Genomic DNA, 12692 nt, shown 5'->3' on the forward strand with positions numbered 1-12692 from the left:
CCTATTCTTATGGTTTAGTTTACAGGGAACTAAAAACACTACATGGTTATTTTCTTTAGAGCTCTGATTTGTTGTAAGTTTATGCTGTTAAACTCAGACAATTATTGGGTTTCTGCTATGCTCACTAGGGCCTCGATCCTGTAGGTACTCAGCATTTTGAGGCTGGTACACCATATCATGTATACTTGCAAGTTCAGCATGACCATCACCATGTTTACAGATTCAATAAGTGCTTTAATACTACGACAGCTTGATGCCAGAAAGGCAGTGTTTAGGAATGCAGGATTTTAAAGTCCTCACAAGACAGGGAGGCAGTTTCACCTAGAAGGTCCACCTTTAATTTTGTAAAGTTACTTGCTGTCTTTCTGCTTACTTGTTTAGTTTCAAAGCAGCCAAAAAGTTGTGGTGTATTATCTATCTCCCATCACACAACAGATTACATGAAGTTTTTGCAAGCACAGAAGATGGGTGAATTTATGCATTTCTATGACCAGTCTGGCTATCAATATCCTTCCTAGATTTGTAACTTTGCCTAAGATCTATGTTGTGATTTGATCTATCCTAGTATTCTGTTCTATATTTTCTCAAAACAGAATAGAATGCTTCGTATGTCCTTTCAGCATGAAGTATTTTACAAGAGTTCACACAGTATTCATTCTTACAGACAAATTACATTTACTATAATAAAGTAATACATACTGGCTAAATTTAAGCTAAGAGAAAAAATACTGGGGAGGAGAGCAATCTAATTAAACTGTTAGTTAAAAATAAGCATATAAAAAGTTCATACAGAAGGAAAACAACAGGATTATAAGAAATCAAGCTTAAAAATAGGCAGTCCTGAGAAAAGGACAGCAAAGTAAGACAAGACTTAAAAGTTGTATGAAATCGCCACATACAGGAAACGCTACCAGACCTTGAAGTTTCAACTGCATTGAGCAGATACTGAACACATCTTTAAGTATTTTCCATTACAAGGTAGCCTCCTAATTTATTTTCTATTTTACACACATGGCTTATTCTCTGGGCTATACGTACACTTTGCTGTATTTCAATTTGAAAGGATATGCGTAATAACAGGTATTGTTTTAGTTTTCCAAAAGTTTAGATGAACATGTACACACATTTACCTCATAAAAATAAAAAAAAAATACAACTGATTCTCTGAATGCAAAGTAAACCCTCAAACCACTATTGCTTGCCATTATGCAATGTCCATTAGACATCTACCTTTATGTTTTGACAAATAAAACAGTAATTACTGATTAGCCAGCACATAACAGAATTTTGTATATTTTTTCTTTCACTAGTTACTATATTTTGCACCCTGTACTCATGGATCTTTCCAGGTAAGAAGAGCTACAAATAGCAAAACGAAATCATTTTAACACAGCTGTATGGAAATAGATTAAAAACTCTTGTTAATAATGAAATATAAATCATGCACTGAACTGTTACTGTAATTCATTATATCATTAATTCTGTTTAATGCACAAAATATACACTAAAAGGGCATAATGTATGCAAAAGGTTTTTTAGATATTAAAAATAGTGCTTAAGACCATTTAACCTTGGCATATTATGTAGCTTCTCTTAGACTCTCAGTGAAGAGCACTAGAGCAGCAACAACTACACCTTACCTCACTTATATACAACAAGAAAAGCTTCCTATTATACTTTTCTGACAAATGTGTATTTTGTTACCTTGCCAGCATAGCAGATGTTTATTCTAATGTGACCAAGAAATAACAGTGGACAGAAATAATTACATGGCTTTTATTCTCAGCCTATTTTTACAGCTGTAGCTGTAAAAAGATCAACTTCATTGCACCTACAGCCAAGGTGACTAAAATGACTCAGCTTGCAGTGTCATGGACAAAGCCGAGCAGCCTCAGCAAAACTTAAAAGTCTACTAACAACCAGGAAGCAAGATAATAGTGTGCCTGAGAAAGTCTAATCCACACATAAGACTGAAAAATCACTGGGAGGCTTAGTGCAGACCTTATTATGTCACAACACAGATGTCATCTTAGCAACATCTTCACAAGCCCTGCAGTATCCCGTTACAGCAAGCCTCTCATTTCTGCAAGCAGAGCCAAGCATTTGGATGTCTGCAGGTGTACTAAGAGAATACATTCAAGGGTTCTGTCCTGCCCCTTCAAACTCTCCAAACAAGGGGTTGATTCCTTGTCCCTTTTCTGTGCCACAGTTTAACCAGACCACATCAATTGTTTGCAACTCCTCATGCAACTAAAGCCAACCAACCAGATGACTGATGCAACACCACCTTAAACGAGACTCTATTGTTAACACAGCTGCATATTTTTCAGTCAAATTCAGAAAATATACTGCAAAAATACTTAAATTTACTGCTTTGTTCTCTAAATATATAATTTTTGCTCATCCATTTAATATAATAATCATAGTCCATTTTGGAGAATTCTTCTATTCCAGAACAGTGTCGTCCTGCTGAAAGATGCAGGATCTTTAAGTAGGGTTATCTTAGAGAAGTTAGTAAAGGATAATCAGAGGTTACTTTATTATAATGTATATTTACCAGATTTTATTATTTCCCCAAACAATACACAAAGCCACACGTGACAGTGTTCATTACCAGAGCTTTGTCCTGTCATAATCAGTGTCAGTGCCAGTTCTAGATTTGAGACCCTTAATTGAAGGAATGCAAGGAAGAGAAGGGTTACAGAGACCACCTTTAAAATGCAGATTCAAACAATAATTTATTTTTCACAATTTCTTTTCCTACTCTTAGTAACTAGCAATTAGCAGATGAAGGCTTTATGGAAACTGCTTATTTTTGTCCTTCAAGGGTCATCTAATTTGCTCTCTTTAGAAAACTGGTGGAAAAGCAGAAATTAGGCCTAACATACTGCATGCATTTAGCATTCTTAATCACCTGCAAAACACCAAATTATTATAGTAAAGGAAGGCACAGTACTATCTTATAGCCAAAATCAAGGTCTCTTTCAAAAGTCCTATGAAGATCTCAAGATACAATTTTAGCCTTTAAATTGGGTAACTTAAAACTGTCATGGCTATGACAAGAACAAAATAAGAATAAAAGCAGTAGTAACTAGTTGCAGTAGAGAGCATTTTGTTTTCTAAGCCATTAAATAATCAGGAAAGGACCACAAACCATGACAACCAGGACTGTGTATATGCAACTTCCTTACATAATGTGAAGTCACTGCCATAGAAACCAAATTACAACATTAGCTGTCTGTGCTAGGCCTGTCTTAAACACAGGGTGGTCAAACATCTGTCATGTTCAAGTTTGCACACTGCACAAAGGCTATCCATATTCATCTTCTTCACCATTTCATTAGTCACTTACTGCTTTCTGAAGTTTGTGATTTACTCCTAAGTTAAGTATTTAGGATTTCAGTAACAACTTAAGTGACACGGGATACTTATAGCTTCAAATTCCCTCAAATTTCTACCATTCCTCAGAAGTCAGACATTTGTTCCACTTTATGTATGTTACATAAACTTGTGATTTTAAGCAATTAAAAATCCATACTCATTTTAGAATAGATGCATTTACATACATAATGTAAATTGAGTCTAATTACTGAAGTTGTTTGTTTTAGACCTTGATGGGAAAAGGGTTTTTTTTCCCCCTCCTAACTTAAATTTAGAGCTGCTCAACAGTTTAGAGTGTATATTGCTCAGCTGGTAAGATATATGTTTCCACAGAAAGTCTCTTTCTTTAAAAGTGACTTGTAATATAGAGTAAATTTAGCCAGGTTTTATAAATTTCTCTTCACATTATTTACTATAACAGCTGAACATTACAGTTATTTTCTACTAGGAGCCACTTAAGCTAAAAGGAAACAAACCAACTTTTATGGAGATAACAGAAGTGTTTATATGCTTATTTTGCCACTACAGAGGTATCAACAAACAGACTGTAGATAAATTAAGGGTGGAATTAAACCCGAATTTCCAGGACTATATTCTAACCACAGTGTTAAGGCACTGAAGAATGTTAACCCTGCTGCTGCTACCTCTTCAGAGCAGATTTCATGAAGAAACAATCCATAGAAACCTGCTGAATACAAGCCTTGGAAGAGATGCAACACACCAGCACATCAACACCCAGTTCTTGTATGCAGAGCTAAATAGGAAACATCTATGTAAAATCATCAGTATCTCTGCACTCTGGGCATGTTCAGGGCTAGGGAGCAACTGCAGACCTGCAGACTGCTCTTCTGACCTCAAGACACAAAATCCCCGTTGTAAACTACTTCATTGGGATTGAAGGGTGGAACCCTCCATGATAGATTCAGGAGCAGGTACAGCTGGTGGCTCCCGAGGATAAGTGGCAAGCATGCTTGTTACAAGTTAGAATTCAAGAACCCATTCAAGAATAGGCTGAGGGAAACTGAATGAATACTCAAACGCATAGCACAGCTTCATATAATTGTCTGAAGAACCAAAACACAATTTGAGAGTAAAAATTCACATGACAGGAGAAACACTGCAGAAAATGAGACTTTTAATAAAAATAGTGATAAAACATTATATACAACAGTACAAAAGATAAAAGCTGTTATTATACCACTGAATCATTTGAATGGTACTTGTTGATATACTTGTGCTTCAAAAAGAGAGTAAAAGAAGTATTTCCATTCCTATACAAGCTAAAAATCATAAAAAGTTGCATCCCTTGCATAAAAAGTCAGTAGCAAGAAGGTAGAGAATTATTGTGTTAAAAGATTTTAGCACTTCTGTGTATCACATATATTTTTACATTGCCATGTGCAAAGACCACTGACAAATCTGGAATATGCTCAGACCATTAAAATTTCAAGTGTAAGAGTAAAGAACAAGGATTACTTTTTCATATATACTCAACTTTTGGCTGATTTAACTATTCTTTCATTCTTTAATTTTTCATGAAAAAGGCTTTGAGTAAACTTGTATACTGACCTCTCCAGTTCTCAGAGATGCTACCATCTGTTAACTTTTTTTATCTTTGTAAAATGAGATTTATTTTTCCCTTGCTGAAGGCTGAGGAAGAAAATATCCACAATCAAGGCTAACATTTTTTAAATTAACATGCAGAACAGGGGTTTTTCTTTGTTTTAAAGCACTAAAAATACCATCAATATTACTATTAGTACACATAGCAGACAAGAGAATTAAGAGAAATCTTTTCCTTTCCCTGTCCCTCAAAAAAAAGAGCATAAATAGCAAATTGCATTAAGCAAATTATTTCCTTAATTAGCTTATCTGTCTGGTGAAACTCTGTTTTAAGTTGTTTCACTTGACTAAGACACACTTATCAGTAACTAAGTCTTATCTTTAGAAGTGATTCCTATCTTCATTCACTTTGGCAACTAGTACTCTGGGAGCCCCAACATGGAGGACATGGACCTGCTGCAGTGAGTCCAGAGAAGGCCATGAAGATGATCAGAAGGCTGGAGCACCTCTGCTGTGGAGACAGGCGGAGAGAGTTGGGGTAGTTTAGCCTGGAAAAGAGAAGGTTCTAGAGAGACAAGAGAGCTGGAGAGGGACTTTTCACATAGGCATGGAGTGACAGGACAAAGGCTGATGGCTTTGAACTGAGATAGGCAAGTTTACATTGGATACTAGGAAGAAATTCTTCACTGCCAAGGTGGTGAGGCACGGGCTGCCCAGAGAAGCTGTGGATGCCCCATTCCCTGTCAAAGGCCAGGCTGGGTGGGCCTCTGAGCAACCTGGTCTAGTGGGAGGCTCCCTGCCCACAGCAGAGGGTTGGGAATACATGGTCTTTAAGGTTCCTTCCAGCTCAAACCATTCTATGATTTCATGATTTTTCCCCGAAGTCAATAGCATGGGTTTTGCTGGTTGAGTAAAACCACTCAAATACAAACAGTTGTCCATTTTTTTTTTTTTAGTAACTAATGCAGCTCATATTTCAGTAAGGGTATTTTAACAAAAAAGACCACCACTGAAAGGTCTTACTGAACACATGCCACTGCCTTTATTCAAAAATAGACTGTTTTACTCCAAATCATCAGTTCTGCTTTTAAAAATATATTTTATCTCCTTTGACATCTGTTGTTTAGCCAAAAAAAGTTACTGAATCTATATTTAAAAAACAAACCAGCATTTTCTGCACAAATTCCAGTGCTACTACTCCAGACAATAACTAGCCAGGATAAATGAATTAGTTAAACAGAAAAAGAAGTTCTCTTCTTTTTAAAATATGTTCTCAAAATCATTGGACATATCAAAGTCCATACAGCGCATACAGCTATTGTACATGTTTCACTGCAACGACTTTGTTTTGGTATATAATGATAATTTGCTCCTGGTATCTTAAAAATTCTTCATGTTTTCAGATGGACTATCTTTTCCTACACAATTTAGCTGTATAATGCACATTTTGTACTTTATTTACAAAAATTTACATCTGAATACAGTTTTACACATTAATGCAAAACTTGGGCATTTGCTCTATAACTAGGTAGTACTCGACTGATTTCGGTCCTACCAGATCTGTATTGCCAAATTAGTCATCCATGGACTGAAAATAATTAATCTGAGTACTTGTATGAAAGATAAATGAAATTAAGCTTCCTGGCTGAGGAGATGTATTCATCATAACGAAACCTTGCTTCATAACAACAGCTTGAAATACTATGAAAACAGCTCTCCCATGAACACAGCAACATGACTATATCCCTATACTTAAAATTACAGTTTAGCTGATATGGCAGTAACTGAAGTCTATCTTGACAGCTTCTTCTCTGTAGTTTCACTTGGATAAATTATTCTTTGTTTCACCCAGCAGTTTACTGGTGAATGCATGAAAACTTCTGCATAAAGTAATCCAGAACAGAACATAAATTATACGTCATAAATATTAGCTGGCTCAGATTTACTGAGAAGTTATCAGGATCATGGATTCCCACTGTTCACTGCAGACCCATCACATCAAAGCTTCACTTCCAAATACAAGGCTCCAATCCTTGCAGCATAACATCCTCCATTTTAAGCACTAAAAGTAGTTTCTTGTCAGTACAGTAATTAGATTGGGGGGTGGGAAATCCAAAGGATAGCATACTGCATGAAAACTGAATCCCCATTTCATTAAAAATAAACTTCACTATTTGCATACTATTTGCCACAAAACATAAATTCTTTGTTATCCTCAAGAGTGCGACTTTCTAAAAGTGTTCTACAGCCAATTCCTTCTACTTGCCCCTTCTAAAAAGTTAATTTCTTATTTGACTCAGTTTTTTTCTCAGCATGAGATACACAGCACAGCAAGGTGAAGGCAGAAAAACACGGCCACTAACACCAGTACACTAGAGAAGACAGCAGGACAGAAATACACCTGGTAGTCATATCAATTCCTTCTGTTTTGCTTTAAAAACATTTGAAGTCAAGAACTAGAGTGGGCAATTCTCCTAAAAATACACTGGTAATGATGATGAATTTCAGTCAAAGGAGTTTCTCTTACACACAAAGTGAAGGTAAGTGAGCCAGGCAGAGTTGATTTTACTTAAACTTGCTAACTCAAGAGACGGGTCCTACCACTCTCCCCCGGCACTCTACTCCAAGCTCCATATTCCCTTCACTTCCTATGCACCATCTCTTCCACTCAATCCTAAGGCAACAAACAGCTCTGCTAACCTGGCAGAAGTAAGCCTGTAGAGAGCAGATCTTCTGTCAGGTTTTGGCTTTCTAACAGTTTTCTGTCAAGTTAGCTGACAAAGTCAATTCATGAAATGGCCAGCCATGCAGCAGAGTGCAGCCCAGGAGAAGGGGTAGCTCTGCACTTAGGCAAGCAAAACAGAAGGGAAGGCACAGCTTATACTGGAAGCAGCTAAGTATCACACTTCTAGTTTTCTGCACCCTTCCAGCCTCAAACTCATTCCATAATGTATCTAAGTATAAATGGTTTGAAATGTTGCAATACAACAACAAAAAGGGAGATTTTCAAAACAAAACAAACAGAGAAACGTTTCTCATTTCTGAGAGCTTAGTTATATTCTGATTTTGAGCATATTGAAACTCCAAAATGCTGCCAGGTATGCTCAATTATTCAATATTGTTTATGATCTGCAAGTATCTTACAACCTTGTTTTTTTTAACACCAGTCAGTCAAATCTTATATTCAGTATTTTTTTAGTGCAAAAGGTCACTGTATATAGCCATTGGGAACGGGTTTACATTAGTCATTCAGTTTGAGAATAAAGTGTTATACACACCCAGCAACATCCAAACTAGCTCCACACAGGCCAGACAAGGTCATTTGGGCTAGCTGGCTATGTTCAAGCACCCTGTGATCATGGCTGAAGCTTTGAAACACTAAGCACACTCCAGCAACACTGTATTCAAGTAAAAAGCCCTTACAAACATTTGATGCAAAAAGAAAAGAAAACAATTTGGGTTCATTCCAACAAACACAAAGCGAGTCTAAAGGCAGTGTATCATCATCTCAGGAAAGCAGAGTGTATGTATAACAAAGTCTCAGTTTCCTTCTGTATTCAAAAAAATATGCCTAGGTAATGAATACATAGTTTTACCATATTGACAGAAGATATTCTGGTCTGAGTTGTGCAAGCCTGTATCTAGCTACTAACGCAGCAGAAGTTATCTGCAACTTCCAGGGCAGCACCAAGTTGGATTTGGACAACAAAGTGCCAGTTGAGTAGCACTGAGCTACAGTAACCACAATATTCCTGTTAGTCATGCCTTTTATGAGGAACATCTTGCCACCATTCTCTTTGTGTTGCTGTGATGACAGACTCCAATGCTAAGTAACTGTGATGGTATTTACACACAACGTTATTTATGTATTACAGTACTTTTCTAAAGGCCAGTGCTCAACTGCGCTAAACACACAAAATCCCAATGCTACAATCTGAATTTGCCCATTTTTCATTCCCAGAAGAATGAATTTACTCTGCAAATGTTTCCATGCATTTGCAAAATACCAACTACAATAATATGAACCTATCACAAGTGTCTATGTCTTCCAGCGTTTATTGTAGCCTACACAGCACTTCACACTTCTTAGAGATGCCAAGCAGTTAAAATAGAACCTGCTCTCCTCTGAAAGAATCAACTAATCTGAAAAACTCCAACTAAATTTTATCACCTAGGAAAGAGGCACTTTCTATTTATTTAACAATCCAATTTCTATAGATGCTGGTAGAGCAAAAGCAAGAGTACTACCGGAAGCAGACTGTTCTTTCTCATCTGTAGTTATCAAGCTTTAAATACCGATGCAGCTCACGGTATCACACCACTGCTCTAGACTGAACTCTGATCTAAAGTAGCACATCCATTTGATTTAGGAAATGAACTTTATGTCCAACAACAGTCCTCTCAGTTTCCTCTGATTGGAACAGATTTTAATTAAGTATGAAAAAACCATGGGAAATTACAAGCAACAGAACTTCTCATTATCTAACTCACTCAGCTTTTTGAAAAGCCCTGGGAACATACGATCATTGCCCAATATTCCTCTTGCATCATTATAACTACAGCTTTAAACACAAAAGGAAATGAGAGACCTAAATTAACTAGGCTCTTTTCAAGTGTGCAAACTTTCAAGTGACATCACAAAGGGCAGATTATTCCCTCAACTAGCTGAAACAGTTGTTTTCATAAAGCAAGCTTTTCTATTATCTTTATTATGCATATAACTTAATAAAGACTTGCCCTAAATATTTCAGTTGTTTGTTGAAAGAAAATGTAAATTATCTTCCTTTATATACTCATTCTAATATTATTCAAAAGAGATCCAAAAACCCACGTTTGTGGCAAACTCTTTGGCCAAAAAAACCCATCACATATTCTGATCAATTTTCCTCCCAATTATTGCAACAATTTTGCCTAAATAAAAAAAGGTGTGGGGTTTTAAAAACACAATGAATGCAAAGGTACTTTAATATGCACAGTGTGTAAGCAGGGGAATCCATTTCAATTTGTCATTTTAATGAAGTGAGTTGGATTTCAAGTGGTCAGATGCTCACAAGGGGGCATGACCATGTCATTGCACTGGGGAAAGCATGACCTCCTTTTTATGAGGGAGCAAGGTTTTAGATTGGTTCAGCTGTAATGTAATTTCATCCTAACTGGTGGAAGAATCTTTGCCATTGTCAGTCACTATTATTGCAATATTAATAGCCTCATTCAGCCAACAACTGAATGAGCTCACAGCACTTCACCACTATTTCAAGCTATATATACACACCTTGCACGTTACTGGCATCACAATGTAACTGATGAACTTTTTCTTCAAAATATCTACTTCTGAATTTATACATACTCTTAGTCCACAAGTACAACCCCATCCTAGCATGAAAGTTTATCTTTCAAGTTTAAGAAAGGTTTGCAGAAACTGATTCCTCAGTTCAGTAATTACATTTTTAGTGACAGATTTCCTAAACTTACATCTAAGATTTCTTTGGGGGAAAGAGGGCTTTAAAGAAGGCCCTATTTTTCCCCCCACAATCTTTGTATTGAAAATACATTAATCATATTTAGAAAACTTGTATAGAGAATCTTACCTTTTCACCCATAGTTAGGAAAGGAAAATCCAGACCCTTCAAGGTCATAATCTTATTGGAATCTTATAGTAAATTTTGGTATTTTTACTCTGGTAACTGACAATACTTCAGAGAGATTTTGTAGCGCATATATGCCACTGAAATGTTAGGATACAAGCACTGCAATTGCTCAGCTAGGACAGAAATTTTAAGTATCCAGTAGCTGAGACAGCATACTGGGGAATAAGTAAGCAAAAACTAACCACTGAGATGTATTTAAATGTTCTCAGAAGATAACTGTCATCCTTAGACACTAGTTAAAAGAATTTAATTTTTTCCTAATTTCTCTACTGTTCACATCAATCCATTCTATATTAACCAGACCTTCCGCTCTATGAATCTATTCAAAAATTTTCTTTTAGTACTATTCAGAAGTTTACCCCCCTCATTGTTTACAAAGTCCTCTAACAAACATTATTACATTAACAAAGCATGCCGTGTTAACTATATAATTCAATTTGGACCATCTGGTCATAATGCTCCTAATTCCCCCTCCCCCATTAAATCTCCACACACCTCCTTTTCCCCAAGAATCTTCAACTGGGCCGCAATATCAAAACCTAACTTTTTGCTCATCCTCCAAAATTTGACTGCTATTCCATTTTTCAAGAAGTAAGTCACATAAGGCATTGTACAGAATAATTAACAAATGCACTTTCCCATCTAGTTTTGAAGGCCTCTGCTATGAGTTACACTCATGCTTCAGGAAAATCTCAAAATAAAGAGACATAGGAGAACACAGAAGAACTCGGGAGTTAGGAGCTCTAGTTTTCCACTAATAAAACCATAACTCAGCTAAATCATCTGACTCCAAATAGAAATCATTTTGTAAAGTATTACTGTAGCATCAGCATGGATTTGCAAACCCAGAAATAACAGAGATACAAAATTCCTAATTATAGCACACTTGGGAAAGTACTTTCAAGTCCGGAAAACCCAAACAGAGTACAATACCTATTCAAAGTTAGAAGCCATGAAGTGTTATTCAAATGTTTAGGCAAAGAACATAATACCTAATAGCTAAAAATTTTTATATTTTAAAATAATGCAAGAATTGTAGTTCAACAGTGTGCCTGTCAATACATAAAATAAGCTGATTGTTTACCTCAGGTAAATTAGCAAAAACCTGAACAACTCTGTCTTTAATTAAACCATCACCATAGTCACTACTATAAAACATAACAAAACACAGAGCTGTGTACAGAGTCCTAATGGCTGCTATTAACACCTGTGAAAGTATCAGACACTGAGCAAGAACAAGAGCAAGAGGCATGTTGACTACCAGAAGTTATTTTTGAAGCATCATTTGCAATTATATGTACCTACACCTGTTGGGGAAGTGAGCTGTACCTCAACTAACAGATTTAAGCAATCCGTATGACTACAGGACAATACTCAGTGACCCCATCAATGGTTACAGCTATTCTAAAAAGACTCTAAATTACTTCCACTAGAATAACCAGTAGACCCAAGAGAGACAGTAAGAGAATTACAGGTAGCAGTCCACCCTGCACACTCCACTTTGCAGCTAGAAACATGAAGACTCATTTATACATTACTACTTCTTGTATCTTTTACACAATCAGGAGCAACTGGGAACTCATCTGCTACTTTTGGTTCTCAGACAATAAAAGGGCAGAGATGGGATAGAGGGAGTTGAAGCTTTCTGTAATTTAACTCCCTGTCTCTTCCTCTGATAGCTGAGTTAGTACTTGGTACACATGGCTTCCCACCACCTTGCAGCAGAACATGTAAGCAGACTGGGCTCACAATGCTATTCTTACATGACTAAATTGAGCATAGAAAATCACTCGTGGTAGGGTGCAAGGGAGTGTAGGGTCATGTTAAAAATAAATTTCAAACAGACAACTTTTCTGAAAAGAAGATGGGTTCTGTCTAACAGAGTATTTACAAATATATCCATTGCATCCACATTATCATTAATAAAATTTTTAAAATTTATAATGTATACATTTGCATCATTTCATACAAAAAGAACTTTTAAGCACTTTTGAGAATGTTTGAGTATCTCCTTCGAACAGAGCTGCTCCAGTATTATCTCGTCCACAGCTCATCTAGGTTACATTTCTTGCTAATTAGCTCCCTTCCACATAGTGCATT

General features: G+C 36.4%; 1 protein-coding gene across 1 annotated transcript in view; it reads right to left on the minus strand.

Annotated features, from left to right (window-relative positions):
- The window catches only part of SNRK (SNF related kinase), a 39083-nt gene that overhangs the window by 14081 nt on the left and 12310 nt on the right, over positions 1 to 12692 (minus strand). The window lies entirely within an intron of this gene.

This window comes from Sturnus vulgaris, chromosome 1 (assembly GCF_052056855.1).
Source record: "Sturnus vulgaris isolate bStuVul1 chromosome 1, bStuVul1.hap1, whole genome shotgun sequence".
NCBI lineage: Eukaryota > Metazoa > Chordata > Aves > Passeriformes > Sturnidae > Sturnus > Sturnus vulgaris.